The sequence below is a fragment of the Phyllobates terribilis genome, unplaced genomic scaffold, assembly GCF_046119375.1.
Source record: "Phyllobates terribilis strain yellow unplaced genomic scaffold, ASM4611937v1 Scaffold_5__5_contigs__length_657084704, whole genome shotgun sequence".
NCBI lineage: Eukaryota > Metazoa > Chordata > Amphibia > Anura > Dendrobatidae > Phyllobates > Phyllobates terribilis.
This window is the reverse complement of record NW_027362765.1, coordinates 231,950,219-231,963,642: the sequence shown is the minus strand read 5'-3', so window position 1 is coordinate 231,963,642 and position 13,424 is coordinate 231,950,219.

Below are 13,424 nucleotides of genomic sequence, written 5' to 3'. Positions count from 1 at the left end.
CCAAAAAAACATGCTGGGATCGCTTGTGCATGGCAGGCAATCCCCGCGAGGTTTTTTTGGCCGCGAAGCATATGGGGCGGAGACTCGAGCACCCGCGATACTCAGTGCATACCCGAGCACCCGATGCAAACTCAAGTAGCGAGCACTTGCGTTCAACACTAGTTGCCATATCGTCATCTTTTTTCTCTTCTTTTTACTTTTGAAAAAAAAAACAACCCCAACCCTAACATTAGCACAACCCCAACCCCAGCCCTAGCGTTTATTTTTTACGCCGTTACTTGTGCGGTATAAGTGATGAGATTACTTTATTCTTCGGGTCGGTGCGATTACAGCAATACCAGAATCATATCGGGTTTTTATGATTGACAGCTGTCACACACTAAAAGACACATATTTTGTAAAATCTAGTTTTTGCATCGCCATATTTTGGCCGACAGAGTCATGTGACGGCTTGTTTTTTGCGGGATGAGTTGACGTTTATATTGGTGCCATTTTCAGGCACGTGACATTTTTTGATCGCTTTCTATTCCAGCTTTTAGGAGGCAGAATAAACAAAAATCAACAATTCAGGAATTGTGTTTTTTTACATTTTTTTATTCTGCTCCGGGTGTGGCAAAATTGATAAGGTAGCTTTATTCTTTGGGTCAGTACGTTTACAGCGGTACCACATTTATATAGTTTTTTATGTTTTGGCGCTTTTACACAATAAAAGCTATTTTATAGAAAAAATTATTTTTTTGCATCGCTTTATTCTGAGAGCTGTAACTTTTTGATTTCTCGGCTGATGGAGCTGCATGGCGGCTTGTTTTTTTGCGGGACGAGATGACGTTTTCAGCGATAACATTTTTATTTATATTCGTCTTTTTGATCGCGTGTTATTCCATTTTTTGTTTGGCGGTATGATGATAAAGCATTGTTTTTTGCTTTGTTTTTTTTTGTTGTTTTTTTACCGTGTTCACTGAAGGGGTTAACTAGTGGAACAGTTTTATAGGCCAGGTCGTTACGGACGCGGCGATACCAAATATGTGTACTTTTATTGTTTGTTTGGTTTTTTTTTTTTTTTTTCATAATAATATTTATTGATGGGTACATTATATTTTTATTTTTAGTGGATTATTTTTTTTTTTTTTTTTTTTCACTTTCTGGGAGTTTTTTTACTTTTTTACTTTGTCCCACTATGGGACTTTCACTTTTTTTATTCTGATCGCCTGCGTGGCACAGGAATGCAGCACCATCCCTGTGCCATGCAGGCAGTCAGCGCTGAACAGGGAGAAGATTGTTTGGAGATGCACTGCGCATGTCCAAACAATCTTACTGCTGTCTGGTGACCCGGATGTTGTCATGACGACATCGGGTCGTCATGGCAACACCCGGGAAGCTGCGGCAGACAGCGCTGGAAGCCGGAAGAGGAGGTGAGTATACTGGTCACCTCCCCTTGCCACCACAATGCTGCGATCGACTTCGATCACAGCATTGCGGGGGTTAATGTGCTGGGAGAGGTGCGGGACCGCTCCCTGCACATAGTACCGGGTGTCAGCTGTGACAATCAGCTGACATCCGGTGGCGATCACGCCCGCACAGCCTGTGTGCGCTCGATCGCGATGACGTACTAATACGGGTCAGGCTCTTAAAGCCCAGGGCACAGACGCGTATTAGTACGTCATGGGCTTTAAAGGGGTTAAGCAAGTGTATTTTACTTCAGTGCTGGATTCATAGCTACACAGCTCAGTACTGCTGTATAATATCTTCCATACAGCTACTGTTTTTGTATGTGACAGAAAACAAAAACCAGGAATCCCACATGTCTTTATGTACTACATGTAGAAGACATAAAAGCAACTATTTTCCACCCACCTCGTTAGAGATAGTTGAGAATCATAGACAGAGTCTGCACATTGGAGAACTCTTAAAAATGCAGGCTACCAGTCAAGTAATTTCCAGAAATGGTGTTATTCCTCATGTATACACATAGGACAGCTTTTGTCAGAATTCCAGTTGTCCTTAGACAGTTTGACCACTAGTAGCTGCTATTGTTCACCTTAATAATTGTTTAATTGTGCTGCAATCCCACTCCTTACCATTGGAGGCTGCTGTTGTATTCTGCAATTGCCCTTTACGAAAATGGCAGATTCTGAACCTGTGAGATCCATCTTGTTTCCTGTTTGGACTTACTTAAAGCCGCATGGATCTCTTACTCATTGCTTGAGTATTGTGTCTAGCTGTTAGCCTAGTTTCCAGTCTCAAAGCTCCTGAACATTCTTACCTAGATTGTTCTCACCTATCTACAGATTGTTTCCTACATCTCCTCTTGCTAATTTCAAGAACTTCTACTACCGCTTGCTGTTCTGTGTGACATGCAGAAGTAGTGCTGTTGCTTCAAAAGCATCCGGCAACTGTTACAAATAACACAAGCACAGGAGACAGGAATTGTTGTGCTTCAGAAGCATCCAGCAACTAGAGGGATTAACACAGTCACAGGAGACAGGGAGTGTTTTATCAGAGCCCCAGGGGGATTGTGAGGAACTTGTTACTGTAGTCTGGCTGAAGCCGAAGAGAAAGGTGGTGTGTTATCTGGATCTGACAGAAGGCAACTGAACAGGATTCAGATCAGGAGAGAAACTAAACACAGGTCAGATAAACTCCCTGAACTAACAGTGTAGAGCAGGGGTCTCAAACACGCGGCCCGCGGGCCGCATGCGGCCCCGCCGGCTGCTTCTTGCGGCCCACAGGCACATAGACCCCGTAACGATCACGGCTCGCTCCAGCAGCCACCGACATCAGTGCTGTAGTGCAGTGTATTGCCGCGCAGAGACCGGCTCTCTGCAGAGCAATACCAATGCCAGCCGCCGGCCTATCAGAGGCCAGCAGCTGACATCTGCGCATGGCAGTGACGTCATATGCCGCTGCGCTGGGCCTGGGACGCAGACATCAGCTGCTGGCCTCTGATAGGCCGGCGGCTGGCACTGGTATTGCTGTGCAGAGAGCCGGTCTCTGCAGGGCAATACACTGCACTACAGCGCTGATGTCGGCGGCAGCTGGACGGGGCCGCGATCGTCAAGGGGGCTATGGTGCCTGTGGGCCACAGGTGCAGAAAGGACGCCGAGGGAACGGAGGGCAGGTGAGAATAATCTTTTTTTTTTTTCTGTCATGTCTATGTGAAATAAAATATGTTGGGGGTGACCTGTGCACAGTATATGGGGGGAGGGAACCTGTGCGCAGTATATGGGTGGGTGACCTGTGTGTAGTATGGGGGGGTGACCTGTGCGCAGTATATGGGGGGGTGACCTATGCGCAGTATATGGGGGTGTGACCTGTTCTCAGTATTTGAGGTGGGTGACCTGTGTCCAGTATGGGGGGGGGTGGCCTGTGTGCACTATGGGGGGGGGTGGTAACCTGTGTGCAGTATGGGGGGGGTGGTAACCTGTGTGCAGTATGGGGGGGTGGTGACCTGTGTGCAGTATGGGGGGGTGGTGACCTGTGTGCAGTATATGGGGGGTGACGTGTGCACAGTATATGGGGGGGTGACCTGTGCACAGTATATGGGGGGTGGTGACCTGTGCGCAGTATATGGGGGGGTGACCTTTGCGCAGTATATTGGGGGGGTGACCTGTCTGCAGTATATGGGGGGTGGGAACCTGTCTGCAGTATGGGGGGGTGGGAACCTGCGCTCAGTATGGGGGCGGTGACCTGTGTGCATTATGGGGGGGAACCTGTGTGCAGTATGGGGGGGAGGGAACCTGTGCGCAGTATATGGGGGGGTGACCTGTGTGCAGTATGGGGGGGTGACCTGTGTACAGTATGGGGGTGGGGGTGGACCTGGATGGGGACATGTGCGCAGGATGGGGGACATGTCTGCAATATGGGGACCTGGATGGGGGACATGTCTGCAATATGGGGACCTGGATGGGGGACATGTCTGCAATATGGGGACCTGGATGGGGGACATGTCTGCAATATCGGGACCTGGATGGGGGACATGTGTGCAATGTGGGGACCTGGATGGGGGACATGTCTGCAATATGGGGATCTGGATGGGGGACATGTCTGCAATATGGGGACCTGGACAGGGGACATGTCTGCAATATGGGGACCTGGATGGGGGACATGTCTGCAATATGGGGACCTGGATGGGGGACATGTCTGCAATATGGGGACCTGGATGGGGGACATTGCGACAAGAATGGGACCAGGATGGGGGACATTGCTGTTAGAACCTTGCTCTTAGGTTTTTTCCTTTGCTGGTCACATGACCTTGTTGGCCTATTTAATCCTGCTCCTCCCTTCTGGCTTTGCTGGACTTCATTGTATAACTACTTTCTAGCTAGCCTGTGCTCTGTATCTAACTCTGTTAGTTTGCTTGGTCTATGGACCTCAGTGTTCTATATATTTTGTTTGTTTGTCTGTCTGCTACTATTTCTGTTAGGAGGTGTCCCATTTTCCTCCCAGTGCTTAGTACTTGTAGGGATTCCTTCCCCACATCTATAGGTCTCCGTACAGACTAGCTTAGGACTTTAGCAGGTCTGATCGCAGGATCAGGTCCCCTGTTACATCGTAGGGATAAAGCTGAGTTCTATCGTAGGGACAGATCTCCTCTCTTTCCTTAGCTCTGGTAGCAGAACATAACAGTAAGTCCAGCCTGCAAATTCTCTAAGGAAAGATTTTTCTGTTCCATCATGGTGTCGGTTCAGGATTTGGCTCATCGCCTGCAGGGACTCTCTCTGGAGGTGGCCGAGCTCCGTCAGCACGTGAGTAACTGTCCTGGAGCACATTTCTTGGAGCCTAAGGTATGTTTGCCGGATTTATTTTTTGGTGAACACCGAGAATTTTTTTCATTTAAAAATGCTTGCTTATTGTATTTTCGTTTGAGACCCAAGTCCTCTGGGGATGAATCCCAGCGCATAGGGTTCATAATGTCACTTTTGCGCAAAGAGCCTCATTAGTGGGCCTTTTCTTTGCAACCTAGTGATACATGCTTCAGATCAGTGGATAGTTTTTTTTTCTGCTTTGGGGCTATTATATGATGATCCTGACCGTGTCGCATCAGCTGAGACTGAGTTGAGACGTTTGAAACAGGGATCAGGTAATGTGGAAAAATATTGTACTCATTTCCGTCGTTGGTCTACTCAAACAGGGTGGAACGATTCTGCTCTGAAAAGTCTATTTCTTGCTGGGCTCAATGAAAGGGTTAAAGACCTGCTAATTGCTTATCCTACACCTGAAGATTTGCAACAGGCTATGCAATTAGCTATACGGGTGGATAGGAGACTGCGTGCAAGGGTTAATGAGAGCAAATCCTCTGCTATGTCAGTTTCTGGTTATGAGAATGTGTGTACTAACAGTGGTGAACCGATGGAGATTGGATCGGTGGCACCTCGCTCTCAAGAAAAAGATCGCAGATTTTTTGAAGGCTTGTGATTCTATTGCGGAAAATCTGGTCATTTGATTAAAGGCTGTGAGCTTCGTATGAAGAAAGAAAAAAAAATGGTCAGTCATGCCCGTATTGCCTGTTTAAATTCCAAGGGTGTATTTTTAGCTGCTTCCACGATTGCTCAGGAAAAATTAATGGAATTTCGGGTGTTTGTTGATTGTGGGTCTACTCTGAATGTAATTGATGGGGGATTCTTGGAAAGACTCAATTTAAAACCCGAACCTTTATCATCCCCCATTGCTGTGGTTTCTGTGGATGGTTCCCCTTTGAAGAATATTACTCTCAAGGTCTGTGAATTTCCTCTCACTATTAATGGTGTTCACCATGTGAAATTGGATTTGGTAGTTTTGAATAACTTGCCTTCTCCAGTAATATTGGGATTGCCCTGGTTAAAATTTCACAATCCTGTACTGGATTGGTCTACCAGTGAAATTAAATCCTGGAGCCATAAATGTTATGACAAGTGTTGTAACGGGCGTATTGCAGCTTTGGATAGGGGGGAATTGCCTGTTTCTATTCAGGATTTTTGGAGAGTTTTTTCTGAGAAGGAATCGCAGGTTTTGCCTCCCCATAGAGACTATGATTGTTCTATTGAATTTGTCCCTGGAGCGACTCTTCCTAAAAGTCGTTTATTTAACCTTACTATTCCTGAGAGGAAAGCTTTGGAGGAATACATACAGACAAGTTTGGCCGCCGGTCACATTAGGCCCTCTAAGTCTCCTGTGGCGGTTGGATTTTTTTTTGTAAAAAAAAAGGACGGCGGTTTACGTCCTTGTCTGGATTTTCGTGAGATTAACAAAATTACTGTACGCAATCCTTACCCACTGCCATTGATTCCTGATCTGTTTAACCAGTTAATGGGGGCCAAGTGGTTCTCTAAAATTGACCTTAAGGGGGCATACAATCTGTTGCGCATGAAGGAGGGTGACGAATGGAAGACTGCTTTTAACACTCCTGTGGGTCATTTTGAGAATCTGGTTATGCCTTTTGGTCTTACTAATGCTCCTGCATTTTTTCAGAATCTTATTAATGACATCCTTAGACCTTTGATCGGCAAAAATGTGGTTGTGTATTTGGATGACATTTTGATTTATTCGCCGGATCTGGAGTCTCATTGGCGGAGCGTACGTGAGGTATTACAGTTGTTAATGGACAATTCGCTTTTTGCTAAGCTGGAGAAATGTGAGTTCGCTGTACAGAGAATTAGTTTTTTGGGTTACATTATCTCCAGCGAAGGTTTTGAGATGGACCCGGTTAAAGTTCAAGCTGTACAGGAATGGCCTAGGCCTATTGGTTTGAAATCGATACAGAGGTTTTTAGGTTTCGCCAATTATTACAGAAAATTCATAAAAAAATTTTCTAGTATTGTCAAACCTCTGACCGATCTCACCAGGAAAGGTGCTGATGCGGTTCAGTGGTCTTCTGAGGCCATTGAAGCTTTTGTGTATCTCAAGGAGAGGTTCACCTCTGCTCCCATCCTTATGCAGCCTGATGTGACTAAGCCGTTTTTGGTTGAGGTTGATGCTTCCTCTGTGGGGGTTGGCGCAGTATTGTCTCAGGATAGCGGGGATGGATTACATCCCTGTGCCTTTTTTTCAAAAAAATTTTCGGAGACTGAACTGAATTACGATATTGGTAATCGGGAATTATTGGCTATTAAACTCGCATTTGAACACTGGCGCCACTTCTTGGAAGGTGCGGAATTTCCCGTTCAGGTTCTTACGGATCATAAAAATCTGATTTATCTTGATGCTGCCAAGCGCCTGAATGCCCGTCAGGCTAGGTGGGCACTGTTTTTCTCGCGGTTTAATTTCTCCGTTACTTACATCCCTGGTACTAAGAATGTTAAGGCGGATGCCTTGTCTCGCAGTTTTTCTCCCATAGTCGGTGCTGAGAAAGAGGAGAACATTTTACAAGAAGGTGTTGTGATAGCTGCTTTGGACTCCGTTTTGGAAGATGAGATTCTTAAAGCACAGGAGAATGCCCCATCTAACACTCCTCATGGGAGGTTGTTTGTGCCTGGGACCTTTAGGAGAGATTTGTTTGTTGAGTGTCACGAATCTCGGTTGGCAGGTCATCCCGGAATCTCTGAGACCAAGAGACTGGTGGGTCGCAGTTTTTGGTGGCCTGGATGGCAGAAGGAAGTCATTAAGTGGGTGCGTCAATGTACTATATGTGCTAGATCTAAGTCCTCACATACTCCTGCTGCGGGGTTGCTTTGTCCTTTGGAGGTTCCCAGTGCTCCTTGGACACATTTGGCTATGGACTTTATAACTGACCTTCCCCCCTCTGAGGGTTTTACTGTCATCTGGGTGGTCGTGGACCGTTTTAGCAAGATGTGTCACTTGGTTCCCTTCGTCAAACTGCCCTACGCTAAAACTCTCGCTAAGGCCTTTGTCAAGGAAATTGTCAGACTTCATGGCGTTCCTACTGACATTGTTTCTGATACGGGTCCTCAGTTCGTGGCTCGTTTTTGGCGTGCCTTTTGTGACAGGTTGGGAGTTCATTTGTCGTTCTCGTCCGGATATCATCCTGAATCTAATGGCCAGACAGAAAGGAAAAACCAGGATGTTGAGCAGTTCTTGCGTTGTTTTGTGGCAGACAATCAAGAGGGGTGGTCTGAGTTTCTGCCACTTGCTGAATTTGCTCTGAACAATCATACATCTTCTTCTGCTGGTTGTTCGCCTTTTTTTTGCTGTTCTGGGAGACATCCGTCGTTTGGGTCGTTCTCCAAGTTGGGATCTGCCGTGCCTGAGGAGGAGAATTTTTCCGGTGATTTGGAGAGAGTTTGGACGGATGTGCGTGGTAATCTTCAGGAGGCCAACAGAAAATCTAAAGACTACTTTGATAGGAAACGACAGGAGGTTTTGTTCGCTGTTGGTGACATGGTTTGGTTGTCCTCTAGGAATCTGCGGTTGAGGATTCCTTCTAAGAAATTGGGTCCCAAGTTTGTAGGGCCCTTTAAGGTGCTTCAGGTTGTCAACCAATCTGCTGTTAGGTTGGAGGTTCCTACCTCCTGGAGAATTAATCCGGTATTTCATGTCTCTCTGTTAAAAAAAGCTGTTGTGTCGGATGGTGACGCCTCTGCCTCTGTTCCTCCGGTGGTGGAGGACCGGGAATATGAAATTTCTCGCATCCTTAACTCTAGACGGTATAGAGGTAGTTTGCAGTATCTTGTGGCCTGGAAAGGTTTCGGACCCGAGGATAACTCTTGGGTGAGGTCAGATGATGTTTCCGCGTCCAGACTTATCAGAGCGTTTCACAGGAGATTTCCTGATAAGCCTGGTCCTAGGGGATCCGGAGGATCCTCTTAGAAGGGGGGGTACTGTTAGAACCTTGCTCTTAGGTTTTTTCCTTTGCTGGTCACATGACCTTGTTGGCCTATTTAATCCTGCTCCGCCCTTCTGGCTTTGCTGGACTTCATTGTATAACTACTTTCTAGCTAGCCTGTGCTCTGTATCTAACTCTGTTAGTTTGCTTGGTCTATGGACCTCAGTGTTCTATATATTTTGTTTGTTTGTCTGTCTGCTACTATTTCTGTTAGGAGGTGTCCCATTTCCCAGTCCTTAGTACTTGTAGGGATTCCTTCCCCACATCTATAGGTCTCCGTACAGACTAGCTTAGGACTTTAGCAGGTCTGATCGCAGGATCAGGTCCCCTGTTACATCGTAGGGATAAAGCTGAGTTCTATCGTAGGGACAGATCTCCTCTCTTTCCTTAGCTCTGGTAGCAGAACATAACACTTGCGACAAGAATGGGACCAGGATGGGGACGTTACTTTAAGATGAGGACTAGGATGGGGCCATTACTACAAGATGAGGACCTGGATGGGGACATATCTACAATATGGGAACCTGGATGGGGATATACCTACAATATGGGGACCTGGATGGGGCACATTACTACAAGATAGGGACCAGCATGGGGCATTACTACAAGATAGGGACCAGCATGGGGCATTGCTACAAGATGAGGACCAGTTCAAAAGGTGTATAGAAAAAAAAATGGTATCACTAAAAATGTCACTTTGTCCTGCAAATAATGCGGCCCCCCAAGTTAAATGTTTTTCCGTGTGCGGCCCATATACCCATCTGAGTTTGAGACCCCTGGTGAAGAGTATTATCGGGCAGGAAGATAAGGACTGGAATGAATTGTGTCACAGGGATCTTCTCCCTCATCAAACCCTCCCCCCCCATCTCCATGCAGTATAAAGAATGCTGTGTACTATTGTGTCCTTGTGAAGGAAAAGCCTGTGGTTGTGTATGCATAGAAGTGTGCTGCTAAGAGATCTAACCTATGCTGAATTATGCTACGAGACTGTAATACTGTGCCTTGTGAAGAAACTACGGTATTGTTACTGGAGACGGTTGCTCAAGAAATTCAGACTGTACTGTAATGAAGATGGTTGCTGTAATATCCCTGAATTGCACTGGCCGTGCTTCAGATTAAATTCAACTGTTAAACTGTTGAAAAAGACTCTTGTCAGATGTGTCTGATCAGCAACTGAATCTATCGTGTGCCTGAGAGAAGCTGCGGTCTATAGTCGCCCTGAGTAACGGTTCTCCCAGGATTCCAAAGAATTCATGAAACCCGACTCGCCCTATCTGAACCTAGCGGCGTGCGTGTAACATCTGCTCTTGCTCTTTCGGCAACTGGTTTCCAGCAGTACTACGCCAGTATCGTAACAGTTTAATCTGGAAAGTTAACACCTAAACAGAAGACCGATCACATGACCAAAAAGTGTAGTATGACATTTTTTGCTAGTGCGATGCCAAAGGACAAATCAAGTGTGTGGGCACTCGTATAAGAATGATAATTTAGAAGGAACATGTCATCAGAAACTGACCTAATATTTATTGCAGATTTTTAACAAAACGTTACAATTTTTTTTGTTTCCAAAATCATAAAATCTTGTAATATTCACATTAGCCACTAGAGGTAATGTTAGGATTATACAACCTGTTCTTTTCAGCCTCTGTATGTAGCACTATTTCTAAGCATGCTCTATACTAGGCAAAGATTATTATGAAGGGAGGAGGAGGTAAGCTGTGACTGTCATCTATTGTGAATGATGGATCCTGTGTTACAATTGATTATAATCCTGCCTGTGATGATAATGAGAGAGACTGCCAAAAAGTTTTCAGTACAGAACAAGAAGTTTGAGGCTTTATTAGGCATAGTGGCCAGTGTGTTAATTGGAATATTTCTGATTTTATTTTAAATATGGTTTATGATTTCTTATTCTGTGGTCTTTGGCATACAGTACTTTAAGTGATAATTGCAATATCCTCACATGCTTTGCAGGCATTCAGACAGTGTTTGTGTAGAGCACTACTTAGTACAAATAAACAGGCTGTGCGACTGTCCTTTATTTGGGATTTTGCACATGATTAGGGCTGTTGGAGGATATTGCAGCCTAATTTTGGAGCTCAATACCAACTTTCAATTTTGCACCATCATTTAAAGGGGTTGACACATAAAAAAATGAGGCAAAGACAGGTAATGCTTGAAAATAACAAAATACAAATTTCTTACCTGTTGAAGCTTCTGTGCATTTTGTTAAATAGACAACCACTTTATGCTTAGGAGTATTTATTAGGGTTGAGAAAATATAATTATTGTATATACTACAAGCAGCAATCAAATGACTGAAGGTTCAAGGCCCCTTGGGAGGACTAAAAAAAAGTGAGCATATTAAAAAATGTTTTTCAAAATGTTACAAAAAATATAAAATATAGAAGAAATATAAAAAAAAATAATCTGTCTCTGTTTCCTAGCAAAGCAGAGTACAATATTAAGTTAAAAAAATTCCATTAGACATTATGTTCAGCATCATCACTCAGTGACTAGATAATTGCTGTTATTTGGTTAGATCCAAAAATGTGACCGGTCACATGCAGGCTGCTCTTTAAGGCGTTTTTCTTTAAAGAAAATAGTGGTAGCTTAATTTTTGTGCACACATCAGCTTTCTCTAGAAACAGAAGATAAGGACATTTCAGAGAATGTCATTTGTGCTGTATCAAGGTTACTAAAGTTGAAAAGCAAAGGAAAAATAAATAGGGGGGAATACTGTGCCCTGTGAAGTTACTTCTTCTTTCCTGCACTGATCATTCTCTCTCCAAAACTGTCTACTAGTCTGTCTTTAGTGAGGGTAAGTGCACACGACGTCCTTATTCCAACAGCAGAGTCACGAATGGTTTTCCTAAGCAAAGTCGCTTCAGGAAAAAGCTGGCGCGTTGTCCTCCAACAAGCCCTTCATTAAGATTGGCTTGCTCAAGACCAGTCTTAATGAACTGGACCCTAAGTTTTTATCTGGATTAAAAAAAAGTGATGTATGCCATTCGTTTTTATACATCAGCAGTTATTCAAATTTACAAGACCAAGCACAATTTCCTATGTTAAAGAATTGATCCATATATAATTAATACGTACAGTTTCTGGTTTTTTTTTAGGTCTAAGGGGTAACGTTTCTCCTTATGGAGAGTGACACACCAGCTCTGGCACGTCAAGGTAAGGAGGCTTATTCACCATGCAATGCTCCTCTGGGAAATTTAATATGCAAATTGCCTCTTCAGAGAAAAAGAGGACTTGTACTCTATAGCGCCACCTATTGGAGGCAGCAATCCTACAAGTCGCAATCAACCCTTTAACGAGTCGTGCAATATGACTTAGGATAAAAGCCAAATCAGAATTTCAATTTGCAGACACGGTGTTTCTGGCTGTTGGCCCTCGACAGTGCAAAGTATGAGAACTGATTTGGCTAGGTTGATTGAGACTTGTAGGATTGCTTCTTCCAATAGGTGGCGCTATAGAGTACAAGTCCTCTTTTTTTCTGAAGAGGCAATTTGCATATTAAATTTCCTAGAGGAGCATTGCATGGCGAATAAGCCTCCTTACCTTGACGTGCCAGAGCTGGTGTGTCACTCTCCATAAGGAGAAACGTTACCCCTTAGACCTCAGTCCAGAGCCTCTCACCTAGCCAAATCAGTTCTCATACTTTGCACTGACGAGGGCCAACAGCCCGAAACACCGTGTCTGCAAATTGAGATTCTGATTTGGCTTTTATCCTAAGTCATATTGCACAACTCGTTAAAGGGTTGATTGTGACTTGAAGGATTGCTGCTTCCAATAGGTGGCGCTATAGAATACAAGTCCTCTTTTTCTCTGAAGAGGCAATTTGCATGTTTTTTTTTAGTGTACCCATAGACTTTGATAGGTGAGTTTCATCCAAAATGCGGAGAAGACTACCCCATTCTGTGATTTTTTTTTTCATGCGCTCGTGAAACAAAGACATCATCTGAACAGCCCACCTGAATAAGATTGGTCCTAGTACTGTAATTTGTTTTCACAAACAGCACTCTGACTGAAAATATGATCATGTTAACATAGCCTTATGGATGTAACAGCTTGTTCCCCAAGGCTTTCCAGAACCAAACATTATATCTCCAGAGAATTGTACAGCTAACTGACTTTTGGTTGTGGTAGGAACGCTAAATTGCAGCAATATTATAGACATCTCATTAAGAAAGCAGTATGTGAAACGCGCGTTGGGGTGCGGTCATCTCTTATGTGGTTGAGGTAATTATTTATTATTACAATGATCATGCTTTGACTGATATAATATCATGTATAGATGTGATATCTTCACATATATTGTAAATTGATAGATTGACTATGTATTATTACTATTTATTGTTTATTAGTCATCATTAATACTTTTGTATTACTCAGCATGATTTATGAACTGTTACTCTATTATACCCTTAACCTCATTTTTCCCCCTATAGATTCTTTGTATTTTCCTGGCATACATGTATCTGAATGTAATATAATATGTTTTTTTAACAGATCTAATAATATAGTAGATTTTTAATATCCTAAAGTTTGGTACATTATTTGCAGGATTTATGGTTTATTTGTACACACTAATCTATCTGTTTTGTGAATCAGTGATCCAATATTACAGACATCTAAAATAGGCATAATGGTCCCTTTA